Genomic DNA, 10,085 nt, shown 5'->3' with positions numbered 1-10,085 from the left:
AATTATAAATTATGACTATTATCAAAAGCTAAGAGTATACTTAAATAAATACTTAAACAGCGGGTACTTAATTGAACTTTAAATAATTTAATAACAAAATTTAAAATTATATTTAACTTGTTATTAGGACTGTCAATAGGCAAATGGTATAGTGCAATAATAGCTCAACCCTTCTTGTTATATGACTAAAATGTTCTCTTTATTATAACAATTCTTAATCCATACGCACACAGTCACAAAATATTATTTAAAGGTCAAATATAAAGATTCATATATTATTTAAAGGTCAAATCATTTTAAACATACATGATTTTTTATATTTGGTAAAATATATTTTTTGTTTTTAATTTTGTTGTAAAAAATTTTGATTTGTATTAAATATATCATAACAACCAAATTTTTAAAAAATTATGACTAATTTAATTTTAAAGTTAAAAGATATATTTTATCCGTTTTTATATTATTATCACGTGAATCTATGTATTATTATCAATAGTTTTGTGTATTAACAAAATCAATAATAATTAAAATTCTAATTTTAGGTTTTAAATGTAATGGTATATTATAATTTTATACCGGGAAATTTAACAAGTCTCCATTGAGTGAGAACCTCTTTTCCGCTCATCCATTTATTCATAGAGCTTATTTCCATCCCATAAGAAACTTGACTAATCACTGCTTTTGTTTCTATAATAATAGATAACTCCTGCGAACATAGTTTAATGTTTTTTTTTTTTTTTCAATCCCTATTGCTTAACCGTCACGCACCAGTTAAAATATGCCGAATTGTGAAGTCCATATGACCATATACAATATACATCAATCCATTTTTTAACTTCATTCAATTCTTAACGCGATATCTCAGGGTACCAAGCTAAGGAAACGATCGCATACCATTTCTTGCTAGTTGCTATAGACGTGTGTTACGTCATCAATCAATTTATAGTAGCATATTAGTGTATTTAATTATATTTTAATGTAGCTAGATTGAGTGAGATATGTGATGAAGTACATAGTATGATAAACTCTTTTTTTTTGTATAAATGATTAGATATCTATTTTATTTTTATTAATTTTTTTGAAGTTAATTACACATTTTTTTTTATCTCTTCACACGAAAACTTCTTTATTCTAGAATTATTTATACGATGATGAGCATATAGTATATGATATGACATATGATCAATTTCCAGGAAATCACATAATTTATTAAGATAATTTGACTTTTCACTTCGTTCAAAATCCACTTCTTGGGTCGTAGCCGCGTCCGGCGATTGTTTTATTTAACAGTGTAATATTGCATGATTTCAATAACATATACATATAACATTGACCTGCACGTGATATATATATATGCGCTATGCGAGGCTTATAAAATAATCTAAATTATCATGACTTTAACTTTTTGCACTTTGCTTTTTTTCCTATCCTGTTATTAGGGTTGAAATTCAATGCCTTCTAAGTGCCGCAATTTGATCTCCTTAAAGATATTGTTAAGAAATAAATTATGTCAGCTATTTCAGATTCGAATGGCTATATGATAAACTTCTTCTTTTTCCCCCATTTTTTTAGTTGGGGCAGTTGATTTCCTAAAGGTAATATGAAGTTGCTTTCAGACATCAAATGGCTCTTGTTTGCCAATTGCCATGTAAAAACCTCCAAGTACAATTTCCCTTTTATTTCTTTAATTCCTATAACACCAATAATTTTCTGCCGTCCAATGCGACAGAAAAAATATTATTCCCACGGAAAACACTTATTACTTGTTTGACAACACTAAACATTGGAATTATTTTTTTATTTTTTTGTAAGTATTGTACCAAAAAAATAGATTTTTTCGATTATCAGTAATTTCGACCACAAATATAATATTTTGACTACAGAAGTACATTAGAAATAGACAAGTCGAAGAAAGATAGAACAAAGAGCGTTAGAATTAGAAGGGTAAAATTTGGGGTCAAGATTCTTCGTGTCAAGGCAAGATTATGGCTGAGAAAAAGAAGGAAGTAAGGTAGTGGACAAACATGCTCTATAGCAAGTCTATTTCCACGATCTATAAATAGTAGAAACTCAGAAGAGTTCGGGGACTTCAATCAGGAATACTATATCATCACATAAGCACATCAAATTCCCGGTCTCGTAACGCAACAAAAGAACATGGAATGCAAAAACATGTGAGTGTTAGAAGTCAATTTTTAACTTGTTTCTTTTTGTTTATTTTGTTCAGTTTCATTTAATTTTTTTGAATTTCGTTATTTCTTTGTTTAAATTAATATTTGGTGCTTTTATTTCTTTGTTGTTTATTATAAAGTTTACCACTAGTAATCTTGACATAGATTGCCTTGACACTAATTAAGTAATTTTCGGGTCGAGCTCACTCTTTTTTAGAGGATTCGTGTCTCTCGGCCTCTCGCTGACGTTCGGCCTCTTGTTCAAGCTGTTTGAGGCGATCCTGCTGTTCACGGATGGCATATAAGATTTCTGTGTTTTGAGGTTGTTTGTCTCCCTTGGATTGGTGTGTGTCTTTTGGGGAGGTTGGTGTGGCATCCGTGTTCTTGAGTGGCGTTCCTTCTTCTAATCCGGAGTTAAGGTCGTTGGTAGGGTTGTTTGCCATGTTGATGTGATGACTTCCAGATTTTTCGGCAACGGCGCCAATGTTCCGAGGGTTACTTGAAACGTTGAGAATGATCTCAGACGAGATCTTTTGCGGAGCCGCGTATCCGACTTGTCGGAGCTTGAGGTGCTGCTGGTCTTTGATCACCGAAAGGTGGTGGTACCTGCAAGAGACTCCGATGCTTAAGTCAGTATGGACTTTTATGCAGATTTTTTGTAGAATTGGAGTGTGTGTTATACCTGGGTGCTCCAATGTATTTATAGTAGTGTGGAGTGACCTTCCTTAAGATAAGTTTAGTTATCTTATCTTATCTTTTGTGGGTGAGATCACTTATCGTTTGGCCAGCCCCCTTCAGGTGGGCTGCGACCCTCTGCTTTGGGCCTTCTTGGGCCTCTGTAGTGATTTGGCAGAGCTCTTTGAGAAGAGATCAGTGACGAGCCAACCTTAAAAGAGGTCGGTCATTTTTGTCTTCGTCCAACCCGGACCGTATAACTCGGTCAGGGTATGAACAGAAAGTGATAATGAAATTGATATAGATAATGATTCTGAATATATGTAGTAATTCGCCCCTACTTGCTCTTGGTTGAGAATGATATGTGATTTTAAAACTTTATCTGATTCCTATATTTTCCTGGGTAGATGCAGTGGATCAGCTCCACTTGCTCCAGGTTGAGAATTGAGTTTTTGTTGACCCTCCATCGTAAAATGTGGCCGGACACTTAGACCTTTCCAGATGGTGCACCAAATGCATTTGATATATGAATATGAATTTTGAGCTTGGGGATGCGCGCACGCAGGGATTGTCCAATGATTAGCCACTATGACATGTTGGGTTGGCTATATAACTGACAGATGAACTCATTAGCCATAGGGCAGTCATGCATCATTTGTATTTATGTGTATTATTTAGGTGTGAATCTTGTTCTTGGTTTGACTAATTGAGTAATTGCATCTATATGCTAGTTGATCTAATTGCTCTATCTGTACTCTTTATTTGTGTATACTTTTCATTATTTTGTCTATGTTTGACAACTAAGAGATTCTTCATGCTGGTGGTGGTAACGCTGAGGGTTGTTTATGATATGTGGTGATGGAGGTTGAGGCAGGTGGACTAGGCGTTGCTTTATTACTCTAATTTATGTATTGGTTGGTTAGGAGTGAGTGATATAAGTTGGGTAGGAAGCACTTACGCACGTCCTTGGTCCTTTTCATTTCTTTAAACTATTCGCCTTACTAAATTGTAAACTAAAAAAGTTTCTTTACAACTTTTTAAAATAAGTTTTTGCACAAAGCTTTTCCAAAAGGTTATTTTAAGGATAAACTGTTTTATAATGAAATTAATTCTATTTGCAAGTATTGCTTTGCTTTGATGGTATTTTCTTCTCTACTGAGAACCTATGAAGATGATGTTCTCACCCCCTACGGAATTTCTTTTTCAGTGATAGGTTCAGAAAGTTTTGGCACGAAGTCGCAACCGATCTACAAGCTTTATATATGTTGTATTTTTTTGTTGGTTTAGTTGAGATTTTTTCTCTCGTCAATTTTCATTTTGAGATTTTAGAGGGGCAAAACTTCTATTTGATAATTTTTGAATAAGTTTAAGTATTTATTATTATGTAGATATAATTGTGTGATTAAGTAAATAGTAAAGACTTTTTTATTTCGTAACTAAGGATTCGGTTTATATTTGTGAAAGTTCCATATTAAATAAATATAGTATGAAATTGAAAGGATTAAAGGTAAGTAATGCCTGAACTTTTAGTATGATCATGAGGTGTTAAAAGTAAGGGTGTTACAAAAGTAAAGAAAAGTCGAAAGTGCTGGACAAAATAACAAGTTTTAAAGATTTTGTCGACAAAATAAGGGCAACTAGAGGAAGCTCCTTAACATAAGTATCAGACCCTGTTGGCGTTGGTCCAGGTTTGAAGATTCTTGTGCTGCTTCCTGAGTAGTGGTGGCTCGAGCGACGGCTTTGACTAAAGCGTTTCGACCTGAAAGCTTGGAAGCATGAGTTTTTTCAATCAGTTCTAGTCGAAGAGAAAGAGCACCATTGGTAGACGAAACTTTGTCTCTTCCTGATTTTAGGTCAACCAATTCTTTCTCTATGGTTGTAATATTTGATACTAGTTGTTGTTCTTTTGTCCGACGCTCTGACAAAACATCAATAATTTGAGACTTAGTTGCGTCATATTTGGTTAGTTGTGTGTCGTAATCAACTAAAGTCTCAAGTGATCTGTTCAGTTCTTGATCAGCATCGTGAATTCTAGTAAAGTGGGAGGAGACGTCCTCAATAAATGAATCAAGAGTAGAATACATGTTGGAGGAAATATGTTGCTTGAGAAAGGCGAGAGCATCAACAAATTGAACCATTAGAACGTTATTGTTAATATCCTCAATAGAATAATTAAACCAGTCAAGAAGAACATTGATGTTATCAACGACCTGAAGATCTAGACTCATGGCCATAAGGGGAATAGACTATTTTGTAACCTCTTCTTTTTTGGTCGACGCTACCTAAGTCAATTTTTCAATTGTTTTCAACCCTGGATCAGAAGACATTGCTATCATTTCTTCAGAGGAGTAGACTTGTCGGGCTTCAGACAGGAGATTTTCCATGTCGAAGTCAAAGTCGTCGAAATTAAAACCACCAATTTTTTTAGAAGGAACATCTAATGATTTTACAACTTAATTGACGAATTTCTGTGTCGACAGTGTGGGAGTGGTGTCTTTGTTGACAAATTTCTGTGTCTAAAAGCCAGGAAAGCATAGGGATCAGGTGGCAGTCGAAAGGAACATAACATCAAAATTTAAATAAAAATACCATTGGAAAACAAGTCGAAATATGAGATGCTATGGTCGATGGCAGATTCTGAATAAGAGTTGGAATAGGGGCAGACGGACCAACAGTCAGAGTAGTCTGAATAAGCTGAAGGAATTCTATATCAGCATAAGCTGGTTGATCAACTTCTGGATCAGGAGGATTGTCGACACTAGAAACCCGAGAGAAAGTTCCTTTCTGAGATTGATTCGACTGCAATATGTTAGAAAATTGCATATATAAGTTGAAATTTTTGGATAATAATAGGAGTTATTAAGTATGCACCTTTGAGGAAGTAGGACCAACTTTTTGAGGCTTTAGTGTGTCAACTCTTTTCAAAACATCAATAGACCCATGTTTCTTATAAGTAAGTGTCACACCACTCGATCATCCTCTGCTCTGACTTCTACCTTGTGTATTCAAGTTCTCCTCAACTGGTTGTCGGCCAGTAACAATTGGAACAATAGGTGTTTATCGAGTAACTGAAGGAATTGAAAGATAAAAGTGAAATTATGCCTATGAAAGTACTAAGTATTGGGGAGAATAATTTCTTTTGCTTACCTCTGATTTTCTTTGACGTTATCCGTGTAGTAAAGAAGACCATATTTGAGAGAACTTCATCGACAAATGTGCAATGAGCAAAAAAGTACTTTGACCACCATTTTGAAAGTCATGAGTTGATAGGAAGGAATGTGTGATATTAAGATGTTAGTATTAAGTCGACATCCTTTGGTGGTTCATTTTTAATATTCTGTCAAATTCTTGTATCTCTGACACCTCATAGTGAATCTTTTGAGCTACAGGATCGAGAGACAAAGGAGAAGGTAAGGCTTGGGCTAAACCAAACTGTCGAGCCACATATTGGGGTGAATAAACAATTATTTTCTTTTTGAGAGCTCAGGTCGATTCATGAGGTAAGCCAACAGGTAGAATTTGAGGGGTTAAGATTCTAGCTCACATATCATCGATTAATGATTGATTTTCTAGTTGAAAACTGAAAAAAAAATTTAGACATGAAATAGAACTGGGTCGAAATGAAAATGGATTTGAAAAATATGAGATATTATTGTCTTTATTAATGTCAAACAAAGTTCTAACAAAGTGTCGAAAAGAACCAATAGGGGACATGGTTTTTGGTTTCGTCTAGAAAAATTGAAAAAGATGAATGCCATCAATTAGAGTCTTGGGGTTTTCCAATTCAAAAACTGTGAGTCAAGGCTCTAAAATAGCTTTGAGCCACAAATTTACAACCCAAAGGACCAAAAGGGTTGGTTGAAGGATCCCCTTGACGAATTTCACCAACAATCAAAGAAAGAGTTTCAAAAAGCTAGCTCAGGATCAAAGCAGGAAGGTCGATGAGTTTTTTTTTATAATGGAGCATAATAGCCAGGGGCAAGTAATTATTTTTTTGAATTTGAACTGACTTAGAGCAGAAAACAAAAGAATTGAGTCAAAGTAAGAGAAAGGCTACATGTTCACTATCAGAAATAGGGCCTTCGTCAGAACCTATGTTGTTTTGAATAAAGTTTGATATGGAATTTGATTCAAAATTGAAATCAAAATCATCTTTAGGGCAGTCAGTCGACCATGACACAAATTCACCATCGACTAATAAACCGGTCAGGGCCAAAATATCCATCAAGGTCAGGCCCATCATTCCATAAGAAAAATGAAATTATTGGTGGCAATTCACCATAAGTACAAACTGGCCCCTAATAAAGGAGCAATATAAGAGAGGTTAAAGGTAGCTAATTCTAAGGCATACACAATATTTAGAGATTCCCAAATTGGCTTATATACAGGTGCTAGTTGAGACATCCATATTGAAAAAAGAGGACTCAAATCTTTAGGGGGAGCAGTTTTGAACACTCGACTAGCAGAATATGAAGCCTTGATGTTCTTACAGAAAATCAATGGTAGATGTTCTAGTGATGATGGAAAGAAAGAAGAAACAGAATCAATCTGTTCTTGGGTTTCCAAAGGTCCTAAAAAGGAATACAACACTCTATTAACTGAGAATGGCAAAAGTACTTGGCAACGCCAGAGACTAGAGGTTTCTAGATTTGGATTTGGAGCTCTTAAAGCTCCATCTTCATCATAAAGCTGTGTATTTTAGCTACTAATGGAATAAGAGGAAAGATTTTATCTCTTTTTTCACGAGAATGAGAAGTAGCGGCCATGGATGTTGAAGAAGAAAACGTGGCGATGATGTTTGGCGTAAAGGTTGAATGGAAGAGCAATTAAGAAACTGTGGGAAGCGCGTTGCCTAGAGAGAAAAAAGATTAGGGTTTTCAAGAAGCAACTTTCTTGAAAATTGGGAATGATTTAATTCAATTTGTGAAGCAATTCAAGGAATGGCCCATTAAGACCCAGGAAACGTTATGTGTTTTCAAAAAAGCCTGCGTCATTTTAAATAGTGTGTAGCTGTCCTTTCAAATTTTAAGAATTTGAAAAGATTGCATGTGCCTGGCACAAGAAATATTAAAATTTATATTTTTGAATAAAATAACAAATTTTTACGGACAATTTGTTGGTACAAAAAAATAAATTTTTTCGACTATCAGTGATTTCGACCATAGAAGCAGTGTTTCGACTACAAAAGTAGAAATAGGCAAATCGAAATCGAAGAAAGATTGTACAAAGAGAGTCAAAGTCGGAAGAGTAGTTATTTGTTTTCTTTGATCATCAAGACTTGCTACTCGACCTTTAAGGTGAATGGAGGACATGGATGCGAAATCTGAAGAGCAAATTGAAAAAACGTGAGACTTTGAAGACCAAAGAAAACGTGGGTGTCAAAACTTAGGGGTCAAGATTATTCATGGTCAAGGCAAGGTCATGGCTGAAAAAAAAAAGAAGGAAGTAAGATAGTGGACAAACATGCTCTATGGCAAGTCTATTTCCATGATCTATAAATAGTAAAAACTCAAAAGAGTTCGGGAACTTCAATCAAGAACACTAGATCATCACATAAGCTCATCAAATTCCCAGTCTCTGCAGCGCAACGGAAGAACATGGAGTGCAAGTGCATGGGAGTGTTAGAAGTCAAATTTTAACTTGTTTCCTTTTGTTTATTTAGTTTAGTTTTGTTTAATTTTTTTTGAATTTCGTTATTCCTTTGTTTAAATCAATATTTGATGCTTTTATTCCTTTATTGTTTATCATAAAGTTTACCACTAGCAATCTCGACATAAATTGCCTTGACACTAATTAAGTAATTCTCAGGTCGAGCTCATTTTTTTTTCAGAGGAGTCGTGTCTGCTTCTCGATACTTGAGATCTTGATATAAGCTCGTTTCGACGCCACCTGCCGAAGATAAATAAAAAATGAGTAAAACAGTAAGTTATTGTGTAACAATTATTTTGACTCCTCAGACAGAAAAAATATACTGTTAATATAAATTTCGACCCATAGGGATTCAACTCATAAGTAATCAAAATTTGACAAGTATCACTTGATTATAGAAATTCTCTTTTGACTACAGAAACGAAGGACACTTGAGGGCGAAAAATTGATGGTCCAAAGTAAGTCGAGAATACCATCTGGATCGACATCACGTGGTCAAATACAGGCACGATGCAATAACGTGGGACTTGAAGGACAAGATAAAAGAACGTGGGAGCATCACGATGAAGATTCTTCATGGGCAAGACAAGGTCATAGCCTGAGAAGAAGGAGGAACCAGGTCGTAGTCAATATTATTCAGGAGCAAGTTTGTCATTGTGACTTATAAATAAGAGGAACTAGGAAAGGTTTAGGGACTCCAATCAAAAACACTAGATCATCACAAAAACTCATAAAATCTCCAATCTCAACGGCGTAACGAAAGAACATGGAGTGCAAGTGTATATGAGTGTTAGAAGTCAATTTTTAATATGTTTTCTTTTGTTCATTTGATTCATTTTCTTTCCTTTTCTTGCATTTTCATTATTATTCTGCTTTCATTGAAATTTTGACACTTTCATTTATTCAATGTTTTCTTTATTTAATTATTTATTTATCTATTTTAATTTATTCGTTATAAATTTGCTATCAGTATCTCGCGCAAATTGTTTCGACACTATTTTTAAGTAATTTACGAATCGAACTCACTCTTTTTTCAAAAGAGTCATATCTGTTCTTTAAATTGAGATCTTGATACAAGTTCGATTTGACATTTGTTAATAAATACCAAAATTTGAGTGAGTCATATTCAGTCAACTTTTAGTTAGTTAAGATTAATTATTTTTTAATTTTAATAATTTATATTTTTTAAATATGTAAAACTAAAGATTTATAATCTAAAATTTTAGATAAATAAAATAATTTCAAAAAATCAGCTATAAAAAATTAGCTGCATATCATCATTCCGTCGTAGATGCGCGGCTAATTTTGTCAAACAAACAAAATCATTTTCAATTACACGTTATACTGTATTAAGAAAAAAATGTCCGTGTTTCATTTTCAAGAGAATAAACGAGTGGTTAAAAGTATTTTGGATTTTTGGATATTTAATAAAGTGTTGACTTTGTACATATATCATTACTCATTTTAGAATATAAGTTAGCCTGTGTGCTATTATTGTTATTATTCTATCCTTTCGAATTGGAAAGTCAAATGGAATTAAAAAAATATATTCAAATTTATTTGAAGCATTTGTGTTTGACTAGGTTGTCA

The sequence above is a fragment of the Arachis duranensis genome, chromosome 5 (genome assembly GCF_000817695.3).
Source record: "Arachis duranensis cultivar V14167 chromosome 5, aradu.V14167.gnm2.J7QH, whole genome shotgun sequence".
In the NCBI taxonomy this organism is placed as follows: domain Eukaryota; kingdom Viridiplantae; phylum Streptophyta; class Magnoliopsida; order Fabales; family Fabaceae; genus Arachis; species Arachis duranensis.
Note: the sequence above shows the minus strand (reverse complement) of the source record.